General features: G+C 40.9%; 1 protein-coding gene across 1 annotated transcript in view; it reads right to left on the minus strand.

Annotated features, from left to right (window-relative positions):
- The window catches only part of MCTP2 (multiple C2 and transmembrane domain containing 2), a 259899-nt gene extending 246650 nt beyond the window's left edge, over positions 1-13249 (minus strand). The window contains exon 1 of the mRNA XM_050799764.1: positions 13132-13249. The gene's annotated coding sequence lies outside the window, so the exon portion shown is untranslated. The remainder of the gene's footprint in view (positions 1-13131) is intronic.
- Between the last annotated feature and the right edge of the window lie 2452 nt (positions 13250-15701).

Genomic DNA, 15701 nt, shown 5'->3' on the forward strand with positions numbered 1-15701 from the left:
TAGTAATGACCATCAGTCTTACTGATTGGAGGTCAGGGAGTAAACTATGGTGAGGATGCACTTGTTTTATCTGCTTGGACATCCCATCTGGTTTTTCCCAATCATTTCATAATGGAATGACTCATGCCTCTTAACATCTTTACAAAATCACTATCAACAGGTTGACAATGAAGCCCCTGAACTCCACAACAGAGTAAGGCCCACATAAGTGATGTCAGACACTATCAACCAAGAATTGAAGCATCCTAGAACTGGGCATGGTGGCAGAAGTCTAAAGCCCAGCCCACTGTCCCCTCTTTCCATTAACATTTGGATCTCAGTAGGCAGAGATCCTTTTCAATCCTGAGGATCCTGGAGATAGCTGGAATTCCTCAGCATGTTGGGACTAAGAAAGGGCAGCAGGTGAGGCACCCAGGAAGCACTCATGAGGAACTGACTGATGTGCATGCAATGCCCTCTGAACTGATCCAAATGTTTCAATCAAAGGAGAAAAAACTGCTGCAGATGAATTAAAAGGAATCACATGCACTCACGCACACACATACACACACCTCCTGAGCCCTTTTTCGGCCTGTGAATCTACAAAGGTTTTTAAATATAAATTAATAAACTCTTCCTACACTCTTGTGAAGCATGATTTAATGAATATATTTCTCAACCTGTGTGGGACGCCTTAACGTGACATTTGCCCAGATCATGGGAGTTTGTCTCAAAATACTCAAAGGGGTTACTCACTATCAAAGATGGCAGTCAGCACTCATTAGTATTTATAAGGCATTCCATTATAGCAGCATCTCTCAAATGAAAAGGTAAAGAACACTTATCAATATTAAAACCATCATCTTTTAAAAAGGTTGTATTGATTTTTCTCCACCACTCGGATTCCATCAATGCCAGTGTCAGTGCGATGAAGTGGACATTATCATGTAACAGCTTAAACTGATAATTCCCAAATGAACTTTCCCTGGTTTTCTATCATTTCTCAGTCTGTGGATTTTGCAAACCATTTCATAGAGCCTCAGCTAGAACAAAGGCTTAGAATGATTAAAAACATCCAAATCAATCTTCCCACCAAGCTAAAATACTGCAAATGAGTTTTTAAATATGAAGTAATTATTAGGTTCTATTAAGGGAGGTAAACATGACACATTATAGGGCATTAAAGTTCAATGAGTCTCTCCACCATCAATATTACCAAACAACAAGGGCAGCAGCCACTGCAGCTGCTTCTTAAGGAGAGGCCATGGTGCCTCAGGTGACAGGTACTAAGCACTTTAGAAATACTATCTTATAATCCTCATAACTCTATAAGGTAGGTACTATTAGAAGCCTTATTTCACTGACAAATAAACTGAGGCACAGAAAGCTTATGTAACTTTCCCAGTGACACAAAGTTACTACATAGTAGAGCTGAGATCCAGGCCCATCGGCTCAGCTCCACATGCTTGACCTCTAAGCCACCTGTCCTTCAGTCTCTGATACCTCATTTCCTGCATGTGAGTGTTTCAGTGTCCATTCCTAATATGTGTAGCATTGCAAAGGGTCCTTCAGCAAAGTTCCAAGAGGCTACACAAGGTGAGAGGAACAGAGATAAGAGTGACAACCTCTCCCCAAGCCTTTGATAGCCAGTCCCTCCGATTCTTCCAGACTCGTCACATTTTTCCTCCCCACTCTCAGCCTACACAGACCTTTTCTGCCTTTAAAAATCCTCTCTGCTCCCAAGTGGTTACCACTAATAATCTTTTCATGAAGATGAAGCTTGACACTCCAAGGAGATAAGTTTTTAAAACTAGAAAACATTTCCATTTTCTCTATTGTCCCGTTTAAACATGAAATCATAGCGAACCCATATTTTTGGCTGGGGTGGGAGCAATCAGAAATGTAGGTATGTGCTCCAATGAAGCCATTGACTGGGTTTCATCTTCCAAAGCTTTCAAAGGTACTCTTTTGTCAATATATATATCTATATATTTAGGAAACACTGTCAGCTAACCCCAGAAGTGACCAGGCTTTCATCAAATTATATGGTAATTACCAAGAAACCACTAAACCCAGCACTGGCAATACGACATGTGCACGTCCAATACTCACTTTCTGACCTCAAAACTTAGTTAAAAATGCAAAAGGGAAAAACATCTTTAAAACGAAAATAAAAACCTAAAGTTTAAAAAAATCTTTCAGCGTCTATTGTCTCATCTCTAAAAATAACAGCCTCAAGTTGGGTAAATAGATTAGATTTTTAAAATTGTTACTGGCCCAAAAATGTGCCTCCTGTTTTCTTCTTTTAATACTGTAATTTAGTACCAGGTCCTACCATCCTTTCTCATCCTTATCCTGGTTAGAAGGCAATGTAGAAAAAAACCTCAGCAGTGCACAGATGTCTGATCTCTGAGAAAGCTGCCATAACATCGTAGGCACACACTTACCGAAACCTCTGTAGGTTTGCTTATTACGAAGAATCCAGACTCCCTCTTTCCCTTGAATAATAGAAATTCATGAAGTATCTATTATGTGCAAGGCAGTCTGCATCTATTATTACTAATATCCACAGGCATCTCAAAGTATTTTCATCTCCATTTTACAAATGAGAAAACTGAGTTTCAGAGATGTCAAAGTCCTACAGCTAATATATGGCAGAACTAATATTTGCGCTGGGGTTTGTCTGAATTCAAAACCCAGACTTTCCCCAGTAGCAAGGTGGTTTGAGAGAGCCATAAGGTACGCCTTCATAACTTGCTCACTGGAGTGGAAATTTCTTAAGTGGTTCCACTCTACACCTACCTCATCAGAAATGGCCTATAGGAAGTCCTGTTGAATGGAGATAATAACTTGGAACCTTTTCTTTCCTTAATCATTCCAACAACCATACACAGTAGTGCTAATTCTCCTGATCTCAAAATAGCTAATAATAAACACCAGACTTTTAAAAATCTCTAAAATATTAAACAAATTCAAAGTCTGTTTAATATTCTCAGGTCCAAGGATAATTTTTTAAATGACATTTTCAAGACAAAAATAAAAAGCCCTGTTATCTCACCACTGAATTAAACCTGGTAACTTTTTTTTTTAAGGTGGGTATGCCTTAGGAAACTGTAATTGTGCCTAGAGGCACAGGATGAAAAGTGACTTAGCTCAAACTAGACCATCTTCACAAAGGAACCACGAACCACTAGTAAGTTTCTAGTACTCATTTCCAGAAAAAAAAAAATATATATCTGTATTCATATGCCAGCACATAATATTGTTCTATACTATTTTATCCTATGCTTAATCACATAATTTAAAAAGCAACAATAATACAAATGCTTTGTAAGTACTAAGTCAGTCAGCTCTGACCCACAGCCACCAGCAAAAAAATATCGACAGGCAAGAGTTGGTTTTCCAACTGGCCAGATTTAGGATATTACTACAAACCATGGAAATGACCAAAATCGCACAAACAAGACATCCAGAATTGGTCAGCAAAATTTACATTAGAAAATAGCTTAAACAAAAATACAAAATTACCATTCATAACCTATAGTAAAATGGCTTCTTATTGAAATGAATATAAACAACAGTGATGAGTGTTCTCAAAAGCAGATGAGGCTGTGCCCGGGACATCAGATTATAGGGTTCCAGGGAGTATTAGTTACATTCTTCCACCACTTTCCACTGCCATTTACACCAGCCTCGGCATCTGCTCTTACATCCTAGAAAGCCACAGACTCCACGTGAAACTAAAGGAGGATCCCTAGGAGATATCTCAGAAGCTCTGCTGGGGATAAGTGGAGTATTCAGAGAAGTAACCCCAGCTTCTCGAAGACCACGATAACCAAAACATCCACCACATTTGTATACTCTGGATCCTGAAAAGATCTTATTTGATAAGTGTGTCTTAATGCTACTAATAAATACATACCAAAAAAAGTATCTTGATCTAATCAATAGCACCACAAGAATTTTCCTGGGTTTTGAAATGCCAACATCTGTATATATTTAAAAGGTTACCTCATTCAAAAACATAAAAACACAATGAAGTTGTTCTCACGTGAACACTTAGGAATTAAGTGTAGTAATATTTAGATGTGATTGCTAGCTTTGTTACACAAATCTACCAACCCTGTTTACAGTATCACTTGGATCAGATAAAGGATAGGGACTTTTCCAGATTACCCAGCTTCATATATACACAGTCATCTGGCAGGAAATTGCTCTAAAATGACATACTCATCAAGACCTTGCTGCGTTTATCTTCACAACAGGGTTCAGCGGGATTCCAGGTCTACATGGAAGTGGTTTTAAAGCCTCCCCTGTCATGAAGGATTTCACCTTTGCACTGAGCCTGGGAATGCACAGAACAGCTACTTCCAAACTCAGGAGGTAGAGGAATTTCTGAAATCTTAGTTGGAATGGGTCTTGGAACCCCTCAAGTCTTGTGGTGAAATAATTTCCCTGGGATACAAAACAGAGTGCAATGGTTGAAATGGTTGAAACAGCACTAGCTTGAAACCAAATAACAGGGGTGGAAAGTAAAAAAAGACATAGGCCAGATGTCCAACCCAGTTGGGTGACCTTGTGCAAGTTCTAGGTTTCTCTGAGTTTCAGTGTTGCCTTCAATAAAACGGAGATGATTTCTACCTAGTAGAGTTCCTAAGAGGATTAGCATAACTAAGATAATGCTACCACTGAGTAGAGGCTCAGAAATATCAGGTAGTTGGCACACAAAATAAAATATACAGCAGCTAAATCTGTATGTCCTGTAAACTAGGAAAGCAAAAACTCCTACAAAAAAAAAAAAAAAAAAAAAAAAAAAAACCTACCAATGAAAAGGCACAGCCTGACAACTGAACACAAAAACAATAAAGTAATAATTCTGGATCTTGGGCTCATAGTGACAATGCTAGAAACTGACACATGGCTTTGAAAGGAAATTGGAGAGGAAGTAGTTAATAAAAGGACCAAATACCAGTCTGTTATTACTGATCAGGGCCACACCTATCTGATCAAACATAATTTGGGGGCACACAAATAGTTCATGACATTTAAAAACAATTCATCAAATACTTTCCAAGCCTCACCATGTCTTTTGGTTCAAATATTAACAGAGAAAACTTCCCTAGAACCTTCTTTCTCATTCTTTGCCAAAGCTACACGTCTCTTGCCAACTCACATGAGGCTTAAGGGAGTGAAAGAAATGTCAGATAAATTCTACCTGTTTAGACAGGCCTAAAATGCTGAAGGCAACTTCCGCCAAGGACTCCTACAGAATTCAAAACATAGCACGATGTCAGAAAAAGTAGATGATAAACATGCCAACGAGGAGATAAGGAAGACAGGGGAGGGAGCTCATGTAAGTGAAGACTTAGAGGAGATGGAGATAATTATTTACTGGGCCTGTTCCAACAACAAACAAGAAGCCTTCAAGTGAAGCATTGTTGCTGTAGGACAAGGAACTCAGGACAGATTCTACCCAACAGATGTTGTCACCAATTGACCCAGTGAAAATAATAATTGAGCCTGCAGCACTCCTGAGCCCCAGGTTATTCATGAAGGGGCAACTGGAGGTGGAACAGCTGATCCCAAAGGTCATTTCCAGACTGTAACCCGAGGAAGCATATATACATCTTTTACGTTGAGCGAGATTATTATAGCAATAATGGTTATTGTAGTCCAAGAAATATAATGTTCTTTTTTGACATATTACCCAAGTTCTCAGACTAAATCCAAACATGTTTCATAATGCTAAAAGTAGTTCCCCAACCATCACCTTAAAAAAAGCATTACACAATCATTATTTTTGTTTTTGATTTTGGTGTTTTTGTTTTTTAATTTGGGTGTTTTTGTTTTTAGGTTTTCTTTTTTTTTTTTTTTTTTTTTTTTTTTTTTGCACTGTCAACTCCATTGTATCTTGGATTCTTCAAAACCCTTCACACAACATGAGCATGATCACACAGATAGGTTTAATACCTCCTTTTTAGTTTTCCCCATCAGTTCACAGACCTCTCATGAATATTCCCACTTATTATTTTCATTAACTTTTCATTAACAAAGCTTAAACAGACTAGCCTAGGCTTTCAGTTCCTCAAAAGCATCCATCAACTGATTTCTCAAAACACTCCCTCTGTGCTTCTCCATCTCCTTCCTGCCAGGCCTAGGTGGCACTGCCACTGGAAGTGGCCTTTACCACCTGCTCTCATAGCGCCCTGTTCCTTACCCTTAATGAACAGCACACTTCATTGTAATCACTTGTGAAATTGTCTGGCTTCCCCTCTAAACTATAAGCTCTGAGAGGATGAGGATCTATTTGTTTTATTCACAAAATTTCAGCACATAACATGTATAGCACATGTTCAGTGAATACTTTTTGGATAAAAGAATTTTTTTTTCTCTTACCTACTTTTTAACAGTTTTTAAAAAGTCTTCTACTTGGAGCACCTAAGAAAACCTATCTATTCTATATAAAAATATTCTAACATCTGGCCAATCTATACAATATACAAAATGATATGATTCATTTATGATACATATGATATATATAAAAATGTGTTTTTATAACAGAAAATAACAAGTTAAGAGAATATATAAATGTTTTACCTCATAAAAATAATATGGGCTCAAATTCTGAACAGTAGCTTTCAACGACCTCCTTGTTTACTCCTCACTCCACTGTGTCAACAAAAAGAGGAAAATATTTTAAGAGATTTATTCCAAGCCAAGTATGAGTGACCATGGCTCGTGACCCAGCCCTCAGGGGGTCCTGAGAACATGTGCCCAAGGTGGTCAGGGTGCAGCTTGGTTTTACACATTTTAGAGAGGCGTAAGACATCAATGAAATATGTTTAAGAAATACATTGGCTTGGTTCAAAAGGGTGGGACAACTCGAACTGGGTGGGGCAGGGGGTGGCTTCCAGGCTATAGATAAATGTAAACATTTTCTGATTGACAATTGGTTGAGTTTGTCTAAAAACCTCGGATCAATAGAAAGGAAATGTTCAGGTTAAGATAAAAAATTGTGGAGACCAAGAGTCTTTTGAAGTCTTAGAGTGGCTGCCCTTAGAGATAATAGATGACAAATGTTTCCTATTCAGACCTTAAAAGGTGCTAGACTCTTAATCTCTTCAAGATAGGGAGGGCCTGGAAGAAAAAGATCTAGCTTTAATAGAGATTCTTTACAGATGCACATGTTCCCCCCACAAAGGACATCTTTACAGGACCATTTCAAAATATGGCAAAGAAACATACTTTTGCGGTAAAATATTTCCACTTTCTTCTTTGTCAGGCAATGTTATGCCAGAGTCAGACGGGAAAGTAAGTCATGATATATATGGTTAAATAAAACTCATTTGATAAGAATTTATAGTTTGTAGGACATGACTCCCCAGACCCCTTAGATAAGAATTTGGGCAGCATTGAAAAAAAAAAAAAAATCAGAGTTTAGTCCTGTCCCCAACTGCTTTCAATGGCTCTTGTTTGCTTTTCCACATTGAGGACCTCCTTCCACCTCCACCTCTCAAACATGGCTCTCAAATATCTCAAAGGCCAAAGGGAGTGGAGGATTCGTCTCCACCCTCTAAAGAATGAGTTCAGTTGATTGAATTATTCAGTTGTTATAGCAACTGCATTATTCAATCAGTTGATAATTAGTCAATTATTCAATTACCATCCAAAGACCAGTTCTTTCAAATCTCTACATTGCCAACCTCTTTCCTGGAGTGCAGACCTTTATCCTATCCAATTATCCACCTAAAATCTCTACCTTGGGGTCATCCAGACATTTCAGACTCAGTGTCCATGAAGGTCATAATTCTCTGAAAAGAGGCTTTTCCTCCTCTAGTACTGACTTATGTTATTGGCACCAAGCCAGCAGCCCAAGGCTCAAACCTGATCCGCAGGCCCAGCACCTCCCTCTTTTTCATCACCCACTTCCACCTGGTCACGTGTGTAATCTTCCTAGTTATCTCTCAAATCCTGCCATACCTCCACTTCCCTAAAGCTTTAAGTCCAATAACCTACCTCCCTCCTGAGCTACAATAACTTCTGAGTGCCTTTCCTGCTGACTCACTGCCAGAGGGAGGGTATCTATTCTGTTCTTCCATAACATTACATATAAGGACTTCTATTCCGGTCCATGGGGATCATGTCTGTTTTGGTCACACTGTATCTCTTCTGGTGCCTAACATAATATTTAGCACAACTAGGCAGGCAACCAGTGATCACATGAATGAAATGACTGCATAGATGACACAGCTGGCATTCTCAGAATTAGATTCTGCTGCCTACCATAAACTCAAATTAATGTTTGTGTAAACATTTTTTTCCAGAGGGGAGGTAAAGGCACAGCAATCTTAGGTTTATACCCAAGAGTAAACCATCACTCTACACACTCGCACGCATATCCATGCCAGTATCTGCACATTCTTACTCACGCTGCCTGACACCATGGGGCTATATGATAAAAAAAACAAAAACAGGATAGAATCATGGGCAACAGTTTTTTGTTTTGTTTTGTTTTGTTTAACCAGAAAAAAAAAAAAAAACTGTAATAGAACAAGGCACAGCTCTTCTGAATATCTTCCAAAACATAATGAACAAACACAACATCACCTTCAAGTCCTCTGTGGCCTGGGGAGGTGCTTGGCCTCTAGGAGACAAGCCTCTGTCTAATAATCAGATCAAATCCCCAGCATTCCTAAACAAGGAAACAAGGCCACCTTCCATAATCACCAGCATCACTCCCCACTGGGAAATCCATGAGCCCTTAATAATGACGCTATGGGAAGTGGTATTTCCATGTGATGTAATCATTTATATGGAATCATGTCTATTCACTCATGAAATTGTAAAAGTCTGCACTAGGAGTAAATGACAGTAAAGTTCTTCCTCCCTAGTTTGGAAATGTGTCTGTAATGAAAAATTTCTTAACCACAGTAGTCAGCAAATGACTAGAATTGTTAAATAGGTGCATCCCAAGCAATCCCAGGCATGCCTCTCGGCCAGCGCCAACACACAACAGTGGCATCAATGAAAATTCTCCCAGGCAAGACAAAAGAGAAGGAAGGTTCCAACACCAGACAGCTTGTGCTTGAATCCTGGCTGAACCACTTTCCAGCTGTGTGACTATGGACAATTTCCTACTTCTCTCTCTTTCAGTTTTCTCACATTTAAATCCAGGTGATCATAGCCCTGCCTTATCCAGGGTTTGTACTGAAGATTAAGAGTTGATATTTCTTCACAAAATGCCTGGCACAAACTGAGTGCTCAATAAATGTTAGTGACAGTAATACAAATTACTATATTACAACACTAATATATTACTATTATTAATTTCAATTCCCTCCCAGTGATCTCCATAAGGGATTCCATGCCCTATCTGTTCTCTTAAATATTAAGACCAGTGGTTTTCAGATTTTAGCATGCACCAGAATCATCCAGAGGGCTTCTTAAAACACAGATTACTGTGCCCTAGATGCAGAGATCCTAATGTGGGGTGCCTGAGAATGTGCATTTCTAACAAGTTAATCTCAGGTACATAGGTGCTGCTGGACTAGAAGAATATCAGTGGAGGAGAATGCATGGGGTCTAAACCACCAGGGCTTTTAATTATTTATTTATTTATTTTATTTTTGAGACGGAGTTTCGTTCTTGTCGCCCAGGCTGGAATGCAATGGTGCAATCTTGGCTCACTGCTGCAACCTCCGCCTCCCAGATTCAAGTCATTCTCCTACCTCAGCCTCCCAATTAGCTAGGATTATAGGTGCTGCCACCACGCCGGGCTAATTTTTGTATTTTTAGTAGAGACAGGGTTTTGCCCTGTTGGCCAGGCTGGTCTTGAACTCCTGACCTCAGGTGATCTACCCAACTCGGCCTCCCAAAGTGCTGGGATTACAGGCGTGAGCCACTGTGCCCAAGCACCATTTTAATGGCCCTCTGCTCACTTAGAATGGCCCTCCTGGACTCCATCGCAGTAACTCCAAACTCAGCTCAAGCATCAGGAACCCTCCAGGGCTCCCGTGGCATCTCTATGCAAGCCTATAACCAAAGCACTGTGATCAATGAAATCAGCTCCATGAGACTGGGAGTTCTTGACAATCAGGACCTCACCTTACTCAGGACTTGGGACATTAGAAAACTCCCAATAAATGGTGACTGATAGTTGGAAAAGCCAATGGCCAAAGGCATCCCTGAGAAACAAACCAACCTGCAAAGTTCTCAGAACTTTGAGACCAGCTCTCAGAATTGTTCGTTGGACATGAGTGTCCAGAGTGTCTCTGCCGTCCCATCCAGCAGTCTCTTTGCTCAATGGAGCATGAGTCCTTTGCCTTTAACCACAACTTTCCCTCTCACTTTTGAGCTTCAACTTTGGGCTTCTCACTCCCAGGGCCCCCTCGTGGGTGTGACAAGCTGCTGGGAGATGCTGAGTGTTCTCAAGGAGAGGGGAAGCCACGTTGCAATCAGCACGCCTATTTTTGTAAGCATTTCTGGTACGTTGCCCAAGATCTCCACAGAAACAGGCGGAAATCTCCAGCAAATTATCATCTCTTTTTCTCATTTTAAATACATATTCACTTTCACACCAAATTTTCTTAAACAGAGTCTCCAAATTGTTTACCTTTCAGGCCTCACAAAACTTGGATCTGCCCCTGCTTCACATCCTCTATATATTCTGCTCCTTCATCACCCACTCTGGCTCCCCCTAAGAACACCTTACCAAGTCAAGTACGCTTTTATAAGTACCTCCTAGGAAGGATTTAACGGCTCTGCTCCTAAAGAGGAGTTTAAGGCGTCCCACTGGTTTCACCTTCAGGTGAAGATAGAGTAAAAAAAAAAAAAAAAAAAAAAAAAAAAAAAAAAAAAAAAAATCTGTGCCAAGATTGATACAGGCAAAATATTCTACCTGATCCTCCCATCACAGGCAAAGCCTTTTCTCAACAGTTAACTGGCAACAATTCAAGGTAATTTAAATATAAACCCCCTCCATTCGTGTGTAATTACCAACAATTACAAGAAAAGTTTTAAGAAAACAAGTGTTCTCCATGACAAGAAATATTATTTGAATTCAGAGTACTATTTTTCACTCACTTTCCTTTCTCCACAGTATAATACTTTTAATTTGAAAAGTACTTTCCTGGTTTACATGCACTTAAAGAAATTGTCAGTTGTTATAAATCCTTTACTCAAAAGTCAAATAAGGAACTTGATTCCTCGCCAGATCATCACATTGTAGTACTCTACACTTCTGGAAATAGGTTTAAGGAAAAATGTATATTCGTGTGTGAGCACAGATTTACACAAACACAAAGTTCTTTCCAGGTGACAAGAGACCTCTAATCATCTTGCAGCTATAAGAAGAAATCAAGCTGAAATTGATTTCAAAGCCCACCCAGCTGAGAAACTCACTTCTGCAGGAGTCCATAGTAAAGCACACGAATAATATGAAAATCAGCTGTTCCTTCCATGTGTAACAGAGGGAATATATATGCGATTTTATTAATTGGCCATGTTTGGATATATCAGGCCTTTCAAAATATGTTAAGACACATAATAAATTTTATCTTTTAAAGGTAGCTGTTCATCTACTTGTCACAGGTAGGTTATAGTTTAACCACACAAGTGCAATGAAAACAGTGCTCACTTTATTCCTGAGGACTACTTTAACTCCATTAATCCCCAGGAGATAGGATCTATGAATATAAATTTGAATTCTTATATTAAATCTGCAGGATTTACACTCTCCATCTTAGAGGCAGCATGGAATAGTGAAAAAGTATGAGTTCTGCACTCAAATAGCCACATGCAATTTCTGAATTCACCACTGACCTTGTACAAATTCCTGGACTCCTCTCTGCCTCAGTTCCTCATCTGCACAGGGGAATAGTATCTACTTTGTAGATTGCATAGACAAGATAAAGTGCCTAGCATGGTGCTTGGCACAGAGTTAATTCTTAATAATCTTATTTTAAGCATGATTTTGACAATTCGTATTGTTTTGGAATGACTGATCAGGTTAATGACAGATACTCTTCAAAGATTTACATTCTCCCTGCATTTAAATACTTATAACCAGCGATTTGCACAGGTGCTGCTGAGGTAAAGCGCAGCGCCATAGGTCTCTTTCTAAACACCCACTTGTGAGGAATAAGTGCCTTAAAATTCCCCTTTGTATTAATATCAACACCTGTGCTACCCCACAGCACACCAGCCCGGCTCTCAGAGGTCTGCCCTTTAACAAGTGTACAACAAATATTTGTTGAATTGAAATGCTACTGACTCAAGCAAAAAATGAATGCTAATGGAAATCATAATCCATACAAATCCTTCAATAAGTGGTGTCCGAATTCTGTGCGTCCTGAAGCAGGTGTTCTAACGTCTCACGGTTCACTGAGAAGCTGCTTTGCTACCTTAAGTGTTCGCACCCATGTACCTTCCAGACCAAGCTCTTGTAAGACTCTAGAGGAGGCTGAAACCCTCAGTCAGCATCGCACAGTTCATTCAGACTAGAGAAAACCTCTTTTATAGCAACCCAATCATTTAAAAAAGCCGTCAGCAACCATTTGCTTAACAAATGGACAGAGCAGTGGGGAACTAATTGCGGAAACTAATCGCCTCTCTAGTTCACCACCAACATCACCGTCTTTATTTTTAACTTACTTTAGTGGGATTGAGACACTGTTACCACGCAATTATCCCAAGGATTTCTGCTCTTGTGTCGCTCGGCAAATGTCAGCGCAAAGAATTAAAGTTGAACCTCCGGGTCTCTACGAAGAGAGCGCATCAAAGCCCACCCAGCTGAGGAACTGACCTCTGTGGAAGGAGCCCTGAACGCGGCGGTGACTAACTCCGTAGCGCCCCGGGGAGACTGAATGTGTGGCCTTTAAAGTGCAAAGAAATCCTGGGGCAGGCTGCCCTCCCCTAGCGCGCCTTCCAGTACGCCACGCCTGGATTTCTATCTCCAGTCCTCAGGACACCTTTCTGATCTCTGAACCACAAGCAGCTCCGGGGTAGTAGCTCCACTGAATTCTCATCCTGGACCCTCCAGGTCCCCAACTCCCAGCTTTGGTTGAGAGAAGACGCCCACCCCAGGAAAGAGCAGGCGGCGACCCTGCTGCCCGGCCCACGCGCGCTGCCAGGTGAACCCGGCACCGCCCTCACCTGTGCGAGGCCGCGTTCGGGGGCTGCAAAGCTGGGCCGGCGCGCGCCCCTCACCTGCGCGGGACCGGCAGTCACCACTCGGGAGCGCAGGGAGCAACCCTGGCGCGGCAGGGGCGGGGGCATCACCGAGGGCCCCCGGACTTCCTTGGCCCCCCCGGCCCTTGCGAGCCCCGCCTTAAAGGGGAGGAGGCGGCCGCGCGTCACCTTAGAGCAGCCTCCGACCCAAGCTCCTGCGCTGCCGCCCGGAGCTCAGCCGGGTGTTGCAAGGAGGCGCTGTGCTTGGTGCTGGGCACTGGCTGGGCGTAGAGAAGGCGATTACTTGTAACTCATTCGTCTGGGTTGGCTCACAGGAAAAGGAAGGTGTGTCCAAAAAGTCCGAAGTGAGGAAATAGGACGAGGATGGCTTGCAAACTCATAAAGTCTTAATAAGCCGTCTTCGCTGATATTCAGAAGGGTTCTCTTCGCTGCTGTAGGTCCCTAATAGATTCATGGGAAGACAGCAGCCTCCCTTTGTAACGCCCTGACCCTGGGAAGAGGTGCCCGAGCCAGACAGCCTATTAAACCTATTCCACGTGTGCGCGACTGTGGGTGGAAGGTGCCCGCCCAGATCCACAGAACTGTTTCCTGAGCCTTGGTGCCTTATGTATGAGATAAGGCCGGCGTACTGCTCAGTTAGCCGTCCCGAGTACTCAGCAGAGAACCCTAAAGATCCTCCCATGCGATTGTTGGCACTCAGTGAATATTTGCCGTTTGTTCCCCCTTTCCCTTACTTTCTTTTTCTACTTTTTTTTTTTTATCCCGCTTTCCTGCTGTAGTTGTCTTATTGTACTTTGTTTGCTCGGTTTCACTGCCTGGTCAGTTTCTTTTCCCGTCTATTAATGAGCCTAAGTCTGTGCGCTGCGGGAATTTGGGTGGATTAGGAAAAGAAATGTATGGTATGATCCATGCCTTCAGGGAGATCAGGGACTCATCTCCTGGGAAATAGCATTTTTGAAATTAAATACAAGAGAGTTACAGAAAATAACCTTAAAACGGGAATGGGACCTTTGGGAATAGGCGGGCTGTGAAACGAAGCGTTTAGTTGGTGTAATTGGTGATTAAGAGCTCTGGTTTTGGAGTCAGACCTCAAATCAAATTCTGCCTGGGCAACTAATTGTGTAAATAAACGAGTTCCCTTAACCTGTCTAAATTTTGACTTCAACGAACTGGTTATTTAAGCTATGAAATAGCTTAAAATAATAGCTATCTCATACTTTCTGAGAAATTAATTAGGTAATTCACATAAAGTCCTCATTACAGTGTCCTCAGCCATGATAACCACTTAATAAAAGTTAGCTAATAACAATGCTAAGATAGGAAATGGGAGAAAGAGGGATACAAATTTAGAAAACATGAGGACATGATAGAAAACAGCTGCCATTGTCATGCAATTCCTACTTACAACAATAGCTACCACTGAGGAACACAACTTCGCACCAGTTTCTGTGATTGGCATGTAACACGTGATCATATTGAATTTTCACAAACCGGGAGACAGTTAATAAAATCGCTGATTCAAGATGAGGAAAATAAGCATCAGAACCATGAAATAACCTGCCTGAAGCTATGAGTCAAGTTAGTAGCCGAGTCAGAGCAAGCTGAGGCCTATGGCAAAATTGGCTTTTCCCACTGTGCCGAAGGTTACATGCCCTACCAGAGAACACAGGGTAAAACGGCATAAAAAGAAGAGAAAGAGCAGTAGGTAGAAGAAGCAACCATACCTTTAAAGCTGACTAAAAATACAAATGAATTAAAATAGTAAATGAACCCACACAAAAAGCTTTTTGCCTTTAACTCCTGCCCCAGTGGAGTTCCTGTTCTGTGGTTCCGGCAGTCCAACCGCATTTTTCAATCATTAAATGGTATAGAAAGTGAAACAACTAAAGATACAGAAATCTAAGGTCACAACTTCCCCTTCCCACCACAATACACTCATCTGCCCAGCTTCCTGGGTTTTTTGTTTTTAATTGTTCAAACACATTACCTGTCTCCTTTTCTATGTTCCACCCAGGAAATGCCCCATCCAGGGAATAATATTGTTGCTTATACCAATTTAACTTTACTACATAATCACAACAGCATTTAGAATGGCAACTGGACTCGTAGTTGATAAAATTTTTAACACACTTTTGTTATATTGACTTTCTCTAAACAGATTTTGAACCAGGTCTTACATTATGGGCACTGGTCAGTGATGTCATAATTATACTTAAAAAAAAAATAAAATAAAATCTCCTGCACGTGTCATAGGCAGCTTTCTCTCTCTCTTGGGAACAACCAGATATTTGGCCTCTGAAGAAATGCCCCTATTGTTAATCTGATAATTGAGGTGGAGATTTCCCACTTTTAGATACAATTGCTTTTATATCTTAGACAATGTATGCTTGGTTGCATGACAATCTAACCTCTTCTTTTAAATTGTAAATGGAAAATGTGTCTTCTGAAGGCCCAGTGTACTCCTTGACTATCACAGCTATACTACCTATGGTACATGCAGAAGCACTGTTAAATGCATGCAAAGACTGGATAAT

This window comes from Macaca thibetana, chromosome 7 (genome assembly GCF_024542745.1).
Source record: "Macaca thibetana thibetana isolate TM-01 chromosome 7, ASM2454274v1, whole genome shotgun sequence".
In the NCBI taxonomy this organism is placed as follows: domain Eukaryota; kingdom Metazoa; phylum Chordata; class Mammalia; order Primates; family Cercopithecidae; genus Macaca; species Macaca thibetana.